This window comes from Phaseolus vulgaris, chromosome 7, assembly GCF_051622355.1.
Source record: "Phaseolus vulgaris cultivar YP4 chromosome 7, ASM5162235v1, whole genome shotgun sequence".
NCBI classification, from domain to species: domain Eukaryota; kingdom Viridiplantae; phylum Streptophyta; class Magnoliopsida; order Fabales; family Fabaceae; genus Phaseolus; species Phaseolus vulgaris.
In genome coordinates this window covers 2,835,482-2,853,160 of record NC_143504.1, presented here as the reverse complement: position 1 = coordinate 2,853,160, position 17,679 = coordinate 2,835,482, and the positions used below count along the sequence as shown (strand labels likewise).

Below are 17,679 nucleotides of genomic sequence, written 5' to 3'. Positions count from 1 at the left end.
AGGTGCCCTGCGTAGGTGTAACACACGCATCCGAATAATTAATATGTTTTATATAATAATCAGCAGATAATATCATAATTTTGTAAAAAAAAAGAAGATAATATAATATGACCCTCCACTGCTCGTGTTTTAATTGGCTTTTCAGATTCCTGCTGACTCATAAACAGGTATTCTATTTTATCTTCAACTTTTATAGGTGCAAATGCAAAACTAACTATATCATAAGTATATATAAATAATTTTAAATTCTTCAAAATATAACACAGAATATATATATTAAAGTAATACATTTTTTTACTTTTATTTTACAAAGCTGAACATTTTTATCTCGTTTGTTTTAAACACGGCAGTTTCTTTCTGCACCCTACATTTTTTCCTGCACCCTCACAATGTTATGCAAAGATCAAACTGTCCTTATTATTTTTTAAAAACTCTAAAATGCACCTGAGCTGTATTTATTTTTTTGCATTATGGATTATAGAATCCGGAAAAATTTCGGATCATCACTTCCAATAAAATTTTGGATCCATCAATCCATAATTCAAAATATGCATTTCACATTAGAAAATCCATCATTAAAAAAAAATCATTCTATATCCACCAATCCGTAACAAAAATATGCATTGCAAATTCAGAAATCCATAATTCAAAAAAAACATTCCGGATCCACCAATCCGTAACAGAATTAGACTTCCAGATTCAGCAATCCAGAAATCAATAATTTATGCAAAATTTGCTTATAGAACACTCCTCATCTGCAAAACCGATTTTCGGTAACCACAGAGTTTTTTTCAAATAAAAGGTGCATTCAGTAAATTTTGGAGGTGCAGGAAGAAAAACGTAGACATATAGAAAGAGGAAGCCTTTAAACAGTCATCGTGATGGAAGTTGGAAACGTAAATCTGATGGTAATTGGGCCATTGGTGATTAGGCCTAGAGCAGGAGAATTGTGATACCTTCAAATTGTGGGTTTTGCATTCAATCCCATAAAACTTAACTCTACCTCATACTCTTTCTTAGAAGATAAAACTATTCTTTCTTATATTTATATTTAATTTACTTCTCTTTTCTTCTCCTATCCTTCGTATTGCACCATGTACGTCTTTCTTAGTTCATTCGTGAGAGAGAATTCTAAAAGCTCGATTAAGTTTTTGATGAATATTATTCCTATCAAAAGAATATTTTTCCATTAAAATAAAATATAAATATATTTAAAAATAATGCATTTCAAAATATAATTTTAGAAGGGAGAAAAGTAGATTTTATATTATACAGGTTGCAAAATGCAAAAACCCCAAACTGTATTGCTAAAAGAGTAATTTTACAAGCAGAAAAGGAGGGAGTTTGATGGAATTTGTGTGAGTGTGATTGTGATGGGAGAATGTGTGGTGGAAATAGAAGTGAGATACATGTGGGGAGACCCACAAGATCCATGCCGGTACTCTAAAATAAACTCCATTTTCATTCTGTGCATCATTCACTTTTATACAGCAATATCATACCTCTAATTGTCATCAAATCTTGAATAAGTGACCTCATAAAATTACAAAAATATTTTTAGTTTAATTTTAATTCAAATAAATGTGAATTAAAAATAAAAATATTAATTATTAAATAATTAATTTATAAAATGAATGTAATATTGAAATTTATTTTTGTAAATAACATAAAATTACATGAATTTAAAGAATAATTATTTTTAATAATATTATTATAATATTTAGTTTTATTAACTAACAAGTAATGTATAATAAGTACTCTTCATAATATTATTAGTAATATTTAGTTTTATTGGACCTGACCTAATAATCCGTATGAAAATACCCAAAACAATACCGAAAATAGGTAGCATCTTTTCAAGGTAGAAAAATAATAAAATTGTAATATTTCAAGATTTAATATTAATTTGAATTATAAGAAAACTGTATCGATGGTGAGAAGAAATAAGATGTTTTTATTATCTTATGTATATTCATATGTATAGTAAATATATACATTACAAGCTAAGTATGTATGAATTCATTCATGATTAGTATCTTAATTAGAGTCAAATTATAAATTATATTAATTTCAAAGAAAATAATAATTATCAAATTATATGTAATTATTATATGCAATATTGTACGATATTTTACCAATTATATGCAATTAATTTAATAATGATAGAATCTCATGATTAGTATCCTACCTCATTATATTGTAGTCTGGGGAGAGCAACTCTCTATATATTAGATGAAGTGATGTAATACACACATAAGAGGATAAGAAACATTTTTTTTTTCTTATCATTTTTTTATATCAACTCCAATGTAAGATGCACTAAGTAAAAAACATATTCTTAAAAAAAAAAAAACTAAATTAATATTTTTATTATATTTATTTTTAATTAAAAATATGATAATATTATTGTAGAAAGTTGTGAAGTGATGTTATTCGGTTTTAACAAAACTTTTTTCAAATATATTTGCATCGAATCTAGGAGTAGGGGCCCTGCGTAGGTGTAACACACGCATCCGAATAATTAATTAATATGTTTTATAGAATAATCAGCAGATAATATCATAATTTTGTAAATAAAAAATGAGATAATATAATATTACCCTCCACTGCTCCTATTTTAATTGGTTTGTCAGATTCCTGTGACTCATAACAGGTATTCTATTTTATCTTCCATAGGTGCAAATGCAAAACTATATAATAAGTAGATATAAATAATTTTAAATTCTTCAGAATACAACACAGAATACTATGCGTATATACATTAAAGTAATAAATTTTTTTACTTTTAGTTTACAAATATAAACATTTTTATCTCGTTTGTTTTGAACAGTTGTGATGGACGTTGGAAAAGTAAATCTATTCCACTAGATTTGATTGCGTCATTTGCTAACTCCAAACTAGCGCAGAGAATGTGATGATAATTGGGTCATTGGTGATTGGGCCATTAGTAATTGGGCCTAGAGCAGGAGAATTATGAGACAAATGCTTCCTACACCCAATCATTTTTAACCTACACTTAAAATATTTTTTTAATTTTCAAAAATGTCCTTAGTTTCGGAAATAAAAATCCAGAATTGAAAATAATATATTCTAAAAAAATAAATCCGAAAGTGGTTATAGAGTTTCAGAAATAAAAATCCGAAAAAAAAATAAAATTCTGTTTTGGAAAAAAAAAATCTGAAATTGAAAATAATACATTCCAGAAAAAAAAATTCATAATATAAAATTTTGTTCTGGAAAAAAAAATCTAAAACACATATTTTGAAAATTTATTTTAAGGACAGTTTCGTCTTTTCTGCTGGAATCAGATGTGGTAAAGGAAGCAATTGCCGAATTATGATACCTTCAAATGGTAGGGTTTTGCATTCTTCAATCCCATAAAACTTAACTCTACCTCATACTCATACTCCTGGTGAGAAAGATAAAACTATTCTTTCTTATATTTATATTTAATTTACTTTTTTTTTTCTTCTCCTATCCTTTGTATTGCACCATGCACGTCTTGAGAATTTTCTTCTTTCGTTCATGAGTGAGAGAGAATGCTAAAAGCTCATTGGACACCATATTTTAAAAGATAATTATTAATGTATGAAATAGTATTATCATTCCAGAATGTTTAAGTTTTGATGAATATTATTCCTATCAAAAGAATATTTTTCCATTAAAATAAAATATAAATATATTTAAAAATAATGTATTTCAAAATATACCATCCAAAATATAATTTTAAAAGGGACAAGTAGATTTTATATTATACAGGTTGCAAAATGCAAAAACCCCAAATTACTAATTATCATCCATGCAGCATGCAGGTGCTCTAAAATAGACTCCATTTTCATTCTGTGCATCACTCACTTTAATTAGCGATATCAGCCTTTAATTATCATAAAATATTGGACAAGTGACCTCATAAAATTACAAAAATATTTTTAGTTTAATTTTAATTCAAATAAATGTGAATTCAAATTAAAAATATTAATTATTAAATAATTAATTTATAAAATGAGAAGTAATATTGAAATTTATTTTGTAAATAAAAAATTAGATGAATTTAAAGAATAATTATTTTTTATTAATATATTTTTTTATTTAGAATTTTAATTTATTTTACAAGAAAAAAGAAAAATCATTACTATCAATTTAATATTTAATTAATTTAACTTTTTTTTTAATTCAAATAAAATAATTTAGAGTGGTTAAACTATTTTAAACCAGTTTAAATCAACAAAGAATAAAAATTTTACACTAAAATAAATATATATATATAATTTTTGTTAACTTTAATTTTCACATTAACTTACTTTATGTTGTTTAAATTTTTATATGAGATTTAATAAAACAACAAGACTTTACATCAAGTATATTGACATTAAAGTTACATAATCAATCCAGCCGAAAATACAATTATTATATATCTCATTCTACATTACTAACTAATGCATTCACTTGTACAATTAATTTACATATAATTATAAAATATAAATGTAATTATTTTTCAATAACAATAGTTAGATTAAATTCTTCAAATTTCATATTCAATTTGATTCATTACTATGTTAAAAATAACAAGTTAAATTTTTTGATTTTTTTCTTACTACCAACACATAGTTCATGCATAAATATAAAGGTTGGTAAATTTATTTGTATGACATAAAACTGTTAAATGACATTATAAATAACGAACATTTACATATTGGTTGTATGTGTGAATTTTAAATAGATAATTTTTTATGTGTTTATTATTTTTTAAGATCAAGAAAAAATCAAATATTTTTATAATAATTGTTCATTTATTTTTACATGGTTTTAAATTAATTTATATATGTAATTTTCTTCTTATATAAAAAAGAGAAGAGTTGGTATAAAAAACTCCATCACTATTTATTAAATAAATATATTTTATTTATTTGATTTTATAATTTTACATGAAAAATTTACAAGACAAAAAAGAGAGTAAATGAGAGTATAAAAAATTGAAGTTAATGATAATTGAAGTGGTTTTGTAAGCATTGTGCAATTGATTTTTTATGTAATTTGATGTTACAATTTTGTATTGGTGTTATGAACAATTAAGATTTTCAATTTGAATCTTAATATCTTTGAATTGAAATTGTAATGTGAAAAAATTAATCTAAGTGTTGTAATTGGAAAATAATTATATTCAATAATATGATTGTACTGCATTGTTTACTAAAAGAAGCTTGCAAGTAAGTAAAAATGTTTCATGGACATTTAATGTAGATTGTTTTCATGCAATAACTTAAACAATGCCATTTATGTTTTCCAGCAATATTTTTCATTTATTAACTATTTTGTAAAGTATTATTTGAAACTAACATTAAATATTTTCTTTTGTACCACCATAATATTAGTTATTTTCAAAAAATTTCAAACAAATCATAAATTAAATTAAACTAGATAATTATTAGGATAAAATTAACAATAAAAAAATGTTTATTAGTTACAGGCATGTCTGTGATTGCAGGAGTATCTTTAGACCAATTAATAACAAATTTATACATTATATTTGCAAGATTATTTTTAATTGAGAAAGATTATATATTATGATATTTTCTCTTATGCATAACTTACTATGTTGTATTTTTTATATTAGAAAACTATTTTCCACTTATTATCAAACGATGGTTAAGGTATGATTTTCTGGTTTATAATAATTTGAACCTGTCCTGTTTTGGGTTTTCGTCAGTCATATACTGATTAGTTCGACCTAGTGGATGATCTAAGACTAAGGTCACCATAATTTTTGAAACTATTATCATAAATTCTTATATAATTATGTCAGTGTAATAATATTAATTTGGATAAATATATTATGGGAATCAATCTTACTAGTGTGAAATTAACGTGATTTTAATGCACAATATCTCAACCTCTTTGAATGCTATAATAATTTACTTGCTTAATATCCCTTATTATATTACATAAATGCTCTGATTATATACATGATATTCAGATCTTGCGGAAAGTTACCATAATATGACACATTAATACCTTGAGGAACCAAAATCAAGGATCTAAAGCCCATAAAGGTTTATGTTCTTGCCCACTTGATAGTTGGAGTATTGACCATACGTAGAATCTAAGGAGGATACTTTACAATTATATATTATATTCTTACTTATTTATACTTATCCTGAAAATAATAGATATAACTGTTGTATTTAAATATGTGATAATTATCATCATTTGTTGAAATTTTATCCTGCAAAATTTATTATTTTCCCGTGCGATCAAAATTATTATCGTCCCAATATAAATGATTTAAATATGTTAAAAGTTTATCTTGAAAATAACATATATAATTGTTTTTATTTAAATATGTGGTAATTTTCATCATCTATTGAGATTTTATCTTGTAAAAATTATTATCACTCGTGCGATTAAAATTATTATCGTCCATACAATCAAAATTATTATCTCTTAATATAATTATTATTATTTAATTCTATTATGATTTAAATATGTTGAAAGTTTATATTGAAAATAAAATAATTATCGTTCCAATAATATAATTTTTTTTCTTGCAACAGTTAATTTGTCAATGACACAGTCATCATTCATCATTAATAGTCAAACTTTCCACTCTTCCCCTTTCTTTCATCCAAATTACCTCAAATTTACTTCACCAAAACAACTACCGTACACTCAATTTCTCAGCTTCCAAATCCTTAAAACAGTGTTCCGACCTCAACCAAACACTGCTAGAGTCGTTTGTCATTCATTCATGTATAAATGAATTAAAAATAAAGAAAATAATCACTTGTGATTTATCTGAATTAAGTAATCAAAGAATTAGAAAAGATGATAAAAATATAAGGAAAGAAGAACTGTTAAAGTAATAATTATAAATATTTGAATTGCATGAAAAACAGACATAAAAGTAAAAAAAAAAAAAACTAATTTTTTATTATTAACAATCTTATTTATTAGTTTTAAGATTATTTTAGTAAAGAAAAACAATACTCATGGAGATATAGGCAGTAACACATAGCATTCATAATATAAATAAAACTTCAGAATATTTATTTTTTAGCACCTAATTGATTTTTTTCTTAATGAATGTTACATTTTCTGCCATGAATCAGAGGAATATGACTTCTTCATTTTTCACGATCTTTGGGTCCGTCTGTGTTTTTGTTTCCTCTCTCTATCAACTAGTACTTAGATCGATGCAATGCACCTAATTTTTTTTTTAAATAGAAAATATTTATTACAAAATTTTAAATTTTGTGCCCTCCAATTTTGACTAGGTAAACAACTTTGGGGTTTTAGAAAAAAATTTGAAGGAAAAGGAAAGGAAAATTTCCACTAATGAAACTGACATTTACATGCAGGATGAAATGAGAATTTCAAAATTAAAATGCATAATAAATATCTCTCCTACGCAATGCAAGAGTTTATCATAACTTATACTATCATCAATTGAAATCTCACTACATTATTATCATAATTACAGAGCAAAATACTAATAAACAAGGTATCCTACTATAAAAAATATATATACAAGCTCCCCAACCATTACATAAATTTCTCACACAATGTCATTAATAAAAAGATAAAAACACATTATTTCTCTTACCAACGTACTTAGAAATAAATTGGAAACAATTTCAATACTTAATGATTTTTTTTACTTTTAAATGTTCTGTTGAATTTAAACGCATGGTGCAAACTTTCATCTACTTTTCATAATTTCTTTCTTATTTCCGATGTCAATGTAAATTACATACTTATATAATTTATGCAACTTTATATTAGCAAACTATAAGTTCAATACATTCATTCTTTAAAACATAAGTATATAATCAATTAACATAATTTTACCGACACTTAATCTCTTTAATTATATATTATAGTAATTTAACTTTGTAAAATTGTTTATAATAAAGTTTGTAACAACTTATATGGTATGAAATATTTGTATATTTAGTCGATGTGAGATTTTCAAAATTTTGACGTTTAAAAAATAGAGTATTGGAGTTTTTTAGTTTTAATTTTTTTTTTTATTTTTTATTTTGTTTTCTATACAATTAAATTTCTTTAAGTTGATTTAATTGTCATTTCATGAATTTTGAGATTTCTATTCAATAAAATTTTATTCTTAAACTCTCCGTTGAAGATTGTATTTTATTATTATCTTTTTTGAAATTTAATTTTTGTCAAAAGAATTATTTTTTAATGCTTATTGAGAATTGAGTTATTTTTTTTACTGAAGTTTTTGGTTTATTTACTTTATTTTAATAATCTTTTATTTGCTTTTTAAAATATTCGTGTTTCTCTCTTCTATTTTATTAAAATCAAGTAAGTAGAATTAAAAACCTCCACCATATCTACTCTATTTTCTTTGCACTATTATTTTTTTTCAGTTAACTAGCAATGAACACAAATTTTAGACGCTATAGGTAGAAAGCAATTCACAAAAAAATATGTTAATTAAGATAAATAGTTTTCTATTACAATGTCCTTGACACAATTTTTTACAGTTTTATTCAACAGTAAGTTTGAAAAAATTTCTTTATATTTCTATGCAATAAAAAAATTAAGTTTTTTTAGTCAAAATTTGAAAAAAATTAAATACAAACTTAAGTTATGGAAAAGGTTACAAAATGAGGATTCGAAGAAGTAGATAGGAAATTCAGAACTTAAGTTAATTAAAACCCATCATCAATCTTTCTTATTTTGCCAGCATGTCCAAAACCAGTTAAAGAAGAGACTTAGACAGTAACAAGTTGATAAAACATTTTTTTTACAATCGGTCAACTTGTTGGACTTGTCTATTGGAGGGACCCATCTCAATAAAGAAATATCCTTTGTTTGTTGAGATTATTAATTCAAAGTTAAGAGGGAGAGAAGAAGTGACATACAAATCCTTTTTCTCTCTGTTCATAATCTTTGTTACATTTCAATGATTTCCATTCAAAACCCCCTCTCTTCTCCCATCACCCATTCCTGCATCATCATCTTCCACCTCCTTGCCCAAATCACTTCCTCTCAAGTCGACCCTAAATTCACTGCATGTGCACCCAAAACCTGCCCCAACAACACCCAAACTATAACCTTTCCTTTTTACATCCAAGGAACACAAGAACCTTATTGTGGGAGCCCTGGTTTTGCAATCTCTTGTTCTCCACATGGCTTCCCTATCCTCAATCTCTCTCACACCCAATACTTCATTCGTCAAATTTTCTACCAAAACCAATCCCTGCGAGTCTCCAATGCTGCCTTCTCAACCTTGCAATCAAACACCACCAAAGCTTGTCTTGCTCCAACTCAGAATCTCACTCTTCCTCCTACTAACGTGTTACGTGTTGCTCCGAATCAAATGGATGTGGTATTGTTCTACGGCTGTGACGCACCTTCGCTTGACGAGCAGAGAGTTGGGTGTTCTGCAGAAAACGAAACGAGTTCGGTTTTGGCATTGGATAAAAGGGATAAAAATATAAGCTTGGTGGCAAAGAATTGCAAGGGTGAGGTGGTGGATACGGTGGTGGAAGATGGATTAGAAGGGGTTGGTGAAGCTTTGAGAAAAGGGTTCTTGCTGTCGTGGACTGCGGGTAACTGCACCCTCTGCAACAGCAGCGGAGGGAGGTGCGGTTTCGATTCAGCTATGTTCACTTTCAGGTGTTATTGCACTGACAGAATTCATTCTGCCAGATGTGCGGATGATCCAGGTCAGTCACTCTTTTTCTCTTGCTTAACCTTTTGCACTTTTCCAAATTATTTTTACTGTGAATTAGAGTGAGTGGATGCCATTTATTTGATTGAAAGAGATTCCAACTAAATACGGACAATATGCTAGCTTTACTCAAACTGCATAATTGTAATGACTGGATGGTTAGAATCGCTAATAGGATTAATGTATGAGTATTACGAGGGATTGCTTGAACATGACTTTAACAATTAAGAGAATTAGGAGGTATTGTTCTAGCCAAGACAGACAATAAAGGAACTTTAGCTAGAGCATCAAAGGTATTCGAAAACAATGGTTTTCCATTTTTGTCCCCTTTCCTGGTCGGCCTCCCTCCTTTTTTATAGAAAACTTTTCTCTTGTCCTTTTTTTTTTTGTAATTGTTCTCTTTCATGACTTAATTCCTTCATAAATTCTCGTAACCCCACACCTTCGCTAATTTCACATTTTATTCTTTATGAAGATTCTGCGGGTATCGTCATTAATTTCTTGGATTAAACTGTTATAATATATTAATTGGATCGGCCCATGACCTCACAGTTCCTCAGTGATCGACCCGTAACTTCATAGTCCCGGAGTGATCGGCCCATGACCTCACAGCCCCTGAATGATCGGCCCATGACCTCACGACCCCTGAGTGATCGGCCCATGACCTCAGCCCCTGAGCAATCAGCCCATGACCTCACAACCCCTGAGTAATCAACCCATGACCTCACAGCCCCTGAGTAATTAGCCCATGACCTCACAGCCCCTCAGCCTCAAACATGAGCCAATGAGGCTAAACAGGCCTTCAACACGTCCTTCTAGCATGATCGGCTTATGCTTCCCTCAGCCTCATCTTGATCGGCCCATGACCTACAACCCCTTAACCTCAGGCATAAGCCAATGAGGCTTAATAAGCTTTTGATATCAGCCCCTTTTATCGCCCATGCAGTGAGATCGGCTCAATGATGGCACAAATGCTACTGGACTTTCTTATGCAAGCACTTCTTGATGTTCACACCCTATTATTATCTTTGAACACATCCCATCGACCATTATTTTTGCTGCCTTCATCCACGTGTTTAACCCTTTTATATATATGATTTAAAACTTACAAACTTGACCAAGCGAGGTCGACATTTCTTCCACCTGATAGGTCAGCATTTCCTTTACCTACTATAAATATGATTTAAAACTTACAAACTAGACCGAGTGAGATGGGAATTTCCCTCACAAACCGCACCAAGAAAAGTCGACATTTCCTTTACCTGGTATAGATATGATTTAAAACTTACCAATTGGATTGAGTGAGATCGGCATTTCCTTCACAAATTGGACCGAGCGATGTCGGCACCCCACCCAATTAAGACCGGTGAGGTTTCGTCATGCAATGCATGACCTTCTTAATAATTAATATTTTAACTGAACAAGATCGGTATCCCACTCAGTTAAACTGAAGAGATCTCATCATGCAGTGCATGATCTTCTTAATGATTTTGATATTGTAACCAAACAAGATCGGTTTATCACCCAGTTAAACTGAGGAGATCTCATCATGCAGTGCATGGTCTTCGTAATGATTTTGATATTGTAACCGAACAATATCGGTTTCTTACCCAGTCAAAATGAGGATATCTCATCATACATTGCATGGTCTTCTTAATAGGTTTTTCTTCATGTAAGGTGTTCTTACCAACTCGAGGTTGGTCGGAATTTGGATGAGCTCCTAATGGTCTCCCCTCAAGCTCTAGTGATTCAACCTTCAGGAAACGAGGGGGGCTCCTCCTAATCTGTTCATGACAATATCAAGTTCGGCTCATGATACCACAACCTCCAAATTCCCAAACGATATGCTTCGCTTCTTACTCCTCCACCAATGCGATATGGTTTCACTGAAAATGTTAACAACACATGATAAACAAATGATAATTACTTTCATTATGCCACATTAAAAACCTTATAAAAACAAAATGTAAAAATCTATAATAAAAAAAGTACATAACTTAAACATGAAGCTTTGCGATATTTCTCATCCAAGATTAGACGTATTATCTCCCCTTTCTTTTGTGTCATCGTCCTTCCTATCATTTGCATTACTAAGAATGGTGCATGATAATTTTACATGTCCCATGGTGGGCGCGAAAATGTTCTAGCCAAGACAGATGACCCTTAGCTAGAGCATCAAAGGTATTCGAAAACAGTGGTTTCCCATTTTTGGTCCCCTTTCCTGTTCGACCTCTCTTTTTTCTTATAGAAAACTTTTCCCCTGCCCTTCTTAGTAATTGTTCTCTTTCATGACTTAATTCCTTCATAAATTCTCGTAACCCCACCTCCGCTAATTTCACACTTTATTCTTTATGAAGATTTTGCGGATATTGTCATTAATTTCTTGGATGAGAATGTTATAATATATTAATTGAATCGGCCCATGACCTCGCATCTCCTCAGTGATCGACCCATAACCTCATAACCCCTCAATCATCAACCCATGACCTCACATGTATTTATGGCAATTATGATTCTACACACTTGTTGAAGGAAAATAAAAGTTTGTAAGAAAGGAGGATAAAAATAAATAAATAATAAAGTAGAAGTTAAAGGTGTTCGGGGAAGGAAATAAAATATAAATGAAAATAGAATTTAAAGACTAATATAAAAGTGGGTGAAAAAAATACGTATTAGGTTCATTCACTCTTCAACACTTTTATTTTCGCACAGTAACCAATCATACATACGAGAGAACTCAACCTCTGTTATATTTGAGATGAGGAGTACAAAATATTTTTTTTTTTATGTTTTTAAGTCAATTGGTTATTAAACATGTGAGCTAAAGCAACCGTTTAATATGTCCAATAATTTTAAGTTTTGAGTTGAGTAAATTTTAATATTAAATTTGTAAGGAATTACTTCTTTTAAATTCACCACAGAACAAACAATGTGAAGTCACTCTCTCAATCTCTCACAGCACAACAAGAATACAACGATTTTGCGTGGGTCAAAAACGGACGTAAAAGGCAAAAAACGGACGCTTATGTGTTGAAATTTTGTCGGCTACAGTTCCGACGAAAAAACCTTGTAAGCAAATGGAAACTAGCGTGAGCCAACAAGTTGGACGCATGTTGCGTGGGGCAAGCCCACACAAAATGGACGCAACACGCAAAATCTGGGTGGACGCAAAATGGACGCATATGCGGCGACTTATGCGTGGGCCAAACCGACCCACAATTTAAATATCGCCTATGCGTTTGCTTGGCCGACGAAAATGAAAAAAAATAAAATAATATATGTATGTATGTATATATATATATATATATATATATATGCCCACGCAAAAGCCGACGCATATTAAAAAAACAGCTAGCGTGGGCCAGTGGTCGGTGCATAAAGGGAAGAAAAAAAATTATTTTGTTTTCTAGCCAGTTTACCTGTAAATAGCCAAAGAATAAATACCAACCAAATCACATTCAGACAAATTACTATCATTCACAATACATCCACAAACACATCCAAAGTACAAAAGTAATACAAATAGTTAAACAAAATCTTTGATCAATTCAAATATTCAAAATGATATGAATATTTTTAAAAAAATATTGCAATTAAAATTGTACTTTACAAATTTAACTAAAAGTAGCAAATGAATCTCATAGTGATGTGATAAACCTGTAAAAAAATATAAACAATATAAATAAATAAATGAAATAATTAAAATACTTAGTATATAATAAAAATGTCAAATAGTTAAACTTACAATATAGGATGCACTTTAAGGAATAGGTTGATCATCTTGTTCTAGATCATACTCATGATCGAATTGTGTTGTGCTATTGGAAGCATTTTTGTCACGTTCCATTGAGATAAGTTTATCTTTTATAACCTTCAGTTCATCCTCCAAGTGTGCATACTTCTGACTCCACATACTAAGTTCAGCACGAAGCATTTGATTTTCAATCACATGCCCAGATTGTGAAGTGTCGGAAGCAGAGGCTTGAGTGAGAGAAGAGACTCCTTGGCGGAAGTTAGCAACCAAGTCTGCCGTACCATACACCCGACCTCTACTCTTTCCTTCGGCAACTTCCTTCCATGTTTGAAGCTTAGTTGCAGGATCAAGTTGGTGGACATCAGTGTTAGAGTCCTGAGAACTATTTGCTTGAAGGGCATTCAAGGGCTCATGATAGTTTTCCTACACAGATCATTACGAAATGAAAATGTTAGAAAATTAAAATATAAATATAAAAAAAGTTAAAAGATTAACTTACATAAGTTTCTCGAGCACGAGTATCAACCCATTTACCCTTCTTATTTGTGTGGGTGGCCCTAAATAGTTCATCAGGTTTTGGAGGACAACCATATTGACGTTCCTAATAATGTTGTACAATTAAAAGCATTATAGGTTGCAAATGTAAAATGATTTTCATGTAAGGCAGTGATAAGTACTTACCAAGGTAACTGCAATATCTGAATGTGATTTTCGACCTGTGGAGTCCAGTGCTCCACCACGAGCTGAACCCCTATTGGCTTTATTTTGAGTTGATTTATCTTTGAATTGTTGTGAATTCCAATAGTTTAGAAGTTCGGCCCATGCTTGCTCACCTATCCAAATAGGCCAGACAGCCTTTGCCCTTAGCTTTGGTCAACATGTCACAAAGTCTTTTTTTGACTTTAGACTCGTAGACATTTTTAATTTGGCATTCATCATGGGGTGCCCAAGTGACTCTAGTCTGTTAAAAAGAAGAAAATAGTTACTTTGAGTGCACAAGAAAAACAAGAAAACAAGTGATTGTAGTTTGTCAAAAATTAAAATTACCTGAAAGTCAGTTCACCATTTCAATTTGTCCTCCTCAGACATGACATCATAATGGTGATATAGACCTCTAAATTGAGATCGAATGCAATGTCCAACTACAATTAAACAGTTTGTCCTCTAAATTAACAGTTTCTCTTTCACAGCAAAATCTTACTCAACTACAATTAAAAAAACATAAAGTTTATGATGATAAGTCACTAGCGATTCCTTAAATTTCTTTTTGGATATTTCTCAATGTGCCAACTATTCATGGAACGTGAGAATCATCTTCTTCTAGAAGAAATCGAAGAATTTCTTGAAAATCCTGCCAGAGCTATTCATTATTTTTTATCTAGTCAAAATTTCATATGGGTTTGATCAAAATTTCATTCCTCCTCTAAGGCTACTAGATATAAAAAATTGTTAAAAAAAATAAAAGAAACATCTTGTTCTTTCGAGACTATAAAAAAAAACTATTCAAGAAGATAATTATGTATTTTATAAAATACCATATCAATTCATCTATTTATACAGTAATATTGTTATTGTTATAAATAACATATATAAAATGTGACTAAATTAATGAGAAGGACATACATAATAATACCATCTAACAATTATCATAAAAATATATCAAACACTAACTTAACATTTATATAACATTTTCCGGAACTTATCTGTGGAAGATATCTTTCAATTTTTTTGTAATAATATAAGCGTAGTTATATGGTATAAAATATATTGATAATTTTATGATTAAAAGTATTGAATGATAGAAGGGAAAATTTAAAAATATTCTTAAGACTTAAATTAAAATAAATACTAATTAGTACATACTCAAAAGAAAAGAAAAAAAAAGTATATATTAACAACCTAAATAATATATCCAACATTAACATTTTGATATTTATCTGTCTTCTGCAGGGATAACCACAGGAATAACCAATAAGAACAAGACTACAATGGTGAAAATAGGTATACAAACAAACTCAATTCAATTTCGTTATTTTGTTACTAGAGTCTGAAAATTAATTATTCTATAATTTTTTTTTTTATAATACATGAGATAACTATCAAAGTATTAAAGAGATTTATGTATTGGTTGTTAGTTACCCTAAACATTTTCCTTTTATATTATGTAAATTCTCCAGCTTCAACAGTGGGGGTTGTTGGAATTGTAGTGCTGGTGGTCTTGGTATGGTGGTTTAGGACAAAGATCTTTCCCTCATCTCTCTTATTTTGGAGGGAGAATCGAACCAATAATGTTATTCAGGAGTTTTTGAAGGAACAAGGACCTCTTCCTATAACTAGGTACAATTATTCAGAGATTAAGAAAATGACCAACTCTTTTAAAAATAAGTTAGGGCAAGGAGGCTTCGGTAGCGTATATAAAGGGAAGTTGCATGATGGAAGTGTTGTTGCAGTCAAGATTTTAGTCGAAGCAAAAGGCAATGGACAAGAATTTATCAATGAAGTGGCAAGTATTAGTAGAACTTCACATGTTAATATTGTCAGACTTCTGGAGTTTTGTTTTCATGGTTCTAAACGTGCTCTAATATATGAGTTTATGTTAAATGGATCTCTTAACAAGTTCATATATGAACAGAAAAATTTATTACAGGTTTCTCATCAATTGGATTGCAAGATATTGTATAATATTGCGATTGGCATTGCTCGTGGATTAGAGTATCTTGCATAGAGGTTGCAACACCAAAATCTTGCATTTTGACATAAAACCTCACAACATATTACTAGATGAGAATTTTAGTCCGAAAATTTCAGATTTTGGACTAGCAAAAATATGTCCAAAAAAAGAAAGTGCGGTATCTATTACTGGTGCAAGGGGAACTGTAGGTTATATTGCTCCAGAAGTTTTTTCCAGGAATTTTGGTGTTGTTTCACATAAATCAGATGTTTACAGTTATGGAATGATGATCTTAGAAATGGTTGGAAGAAGAAAGAATATTGAAGTTGAAGTCGATTGTTCAAGTGAATTATATTTTCCTCATTGGATTTATGATCGTCTTGAGTCAAATAATGAACTTGATCTAGAGATTGTGAAAAATGAAATTGATGAGAAAACGATGAGAAAAATGGCTGTGATAGGTTTATGGTGCATACAAACCAACCCCTCCACTCGACCAACCATAAGTAGTGTGGTGGAAATGTTAGAAAACAGAGTTGAGTTATTGCAACTTCCGCCTAAATCGTTTTTATCTTCTCCTTCACCATCTCCGGTTCATTTATCTTCGCCGATTCATTTGTTAGACCAGACAGTATAATTTATGAGATTAAGATGTGGATCATGTTGTACGATATTATATTTATACCACTTATTTTCTGCTTTTAATTTGTTAAAATAAATATATTTATTTCTTATATATTTGATCACGTTAATATCCATTCACTTTGATGATTAATATATATTGGAGTACATAACTCACAATTTGTGGAATCTTCTTTTCTAATTAATCATATTTTTTTATCTACAAAATTTAAATTTGAAACTTTATTTAAGGAACTGAATACTGTACCACTAAAATCAACCATATATATGTTGTATGTCTTAATTTTTTTTTGCAAAAATAAATTAAATATAAATTATATACTTGAATACCAATACACATTGTACATATAATACTTTAATTTAATAAAAAACTTACTAAAGTGGTCCAGCAGAAACAACCCCTCAACCCCATACCATATACTACTTATGGTTTTTTTGGGAATCAATAATATTTATAGATTTAATGTGCAGAGTAGGTGAAATACACTTAAGTTGACGAGTGAGCAAATAACTTCCAAAATAGAATAGATCATATTATCAAATGTCGATATAAATTGAAGTGGATTAATTTTAGTCTATTAATTTAAAAATAAATTTAGACATAAACAATCCATTTTTAGTATATAATAACTATAGTTTAAAATAATTAAAATATAATATTTTTTAATATATATATTACATCAAAATAAAATATTTAAGAATTAAGTTTTTAAAATGTAAGTTTCAGTTTTCAAATTTTACAATTTTTTATTTTCTTTTGAATTGGACGAAAATAAGTCATTTATTCATTATACGACTTTTCGACATAATTTTTCACTTGACTTTCGAACACATGTTTTCCAGTTATACGAGTGTGCATATAGTAGGATATTAAATTGGACGTGTGCCACCTTCAATATGCCAGATTGGATTTTG

General features: G+C 29.4%; 1 pseudogene across 1 annotated transcript; it reads left to right on the top strand.

Moving 5' to 3' along the window:
• Positions 1-8,926: 8,926 nt before the first annotated feature.
• On the top strand, positions 8,927-16,827 carry LOC137827667 (LEAF RUST 10 DISEASE-RESISTANCE LOCUS RECEPTOR-LIKE PROTEIN KINASE-like 2.1; annotated as a pseudogene). The gene is made up of 3 exons (XR_016523358.1): positions 8,927-9,692; positions 15,402-15,452; positions 15,629-16,827. The product of XR_016523358.1 is annotated as an LEAF RUST 10 DISEASE-RESISTANCE LOCUS RECEPTOR-LIKE PROTEIN KINASE-like 2.1 (transcript).
• Positions 16,828-17,679: the final 852 nt, after the last annotated feature.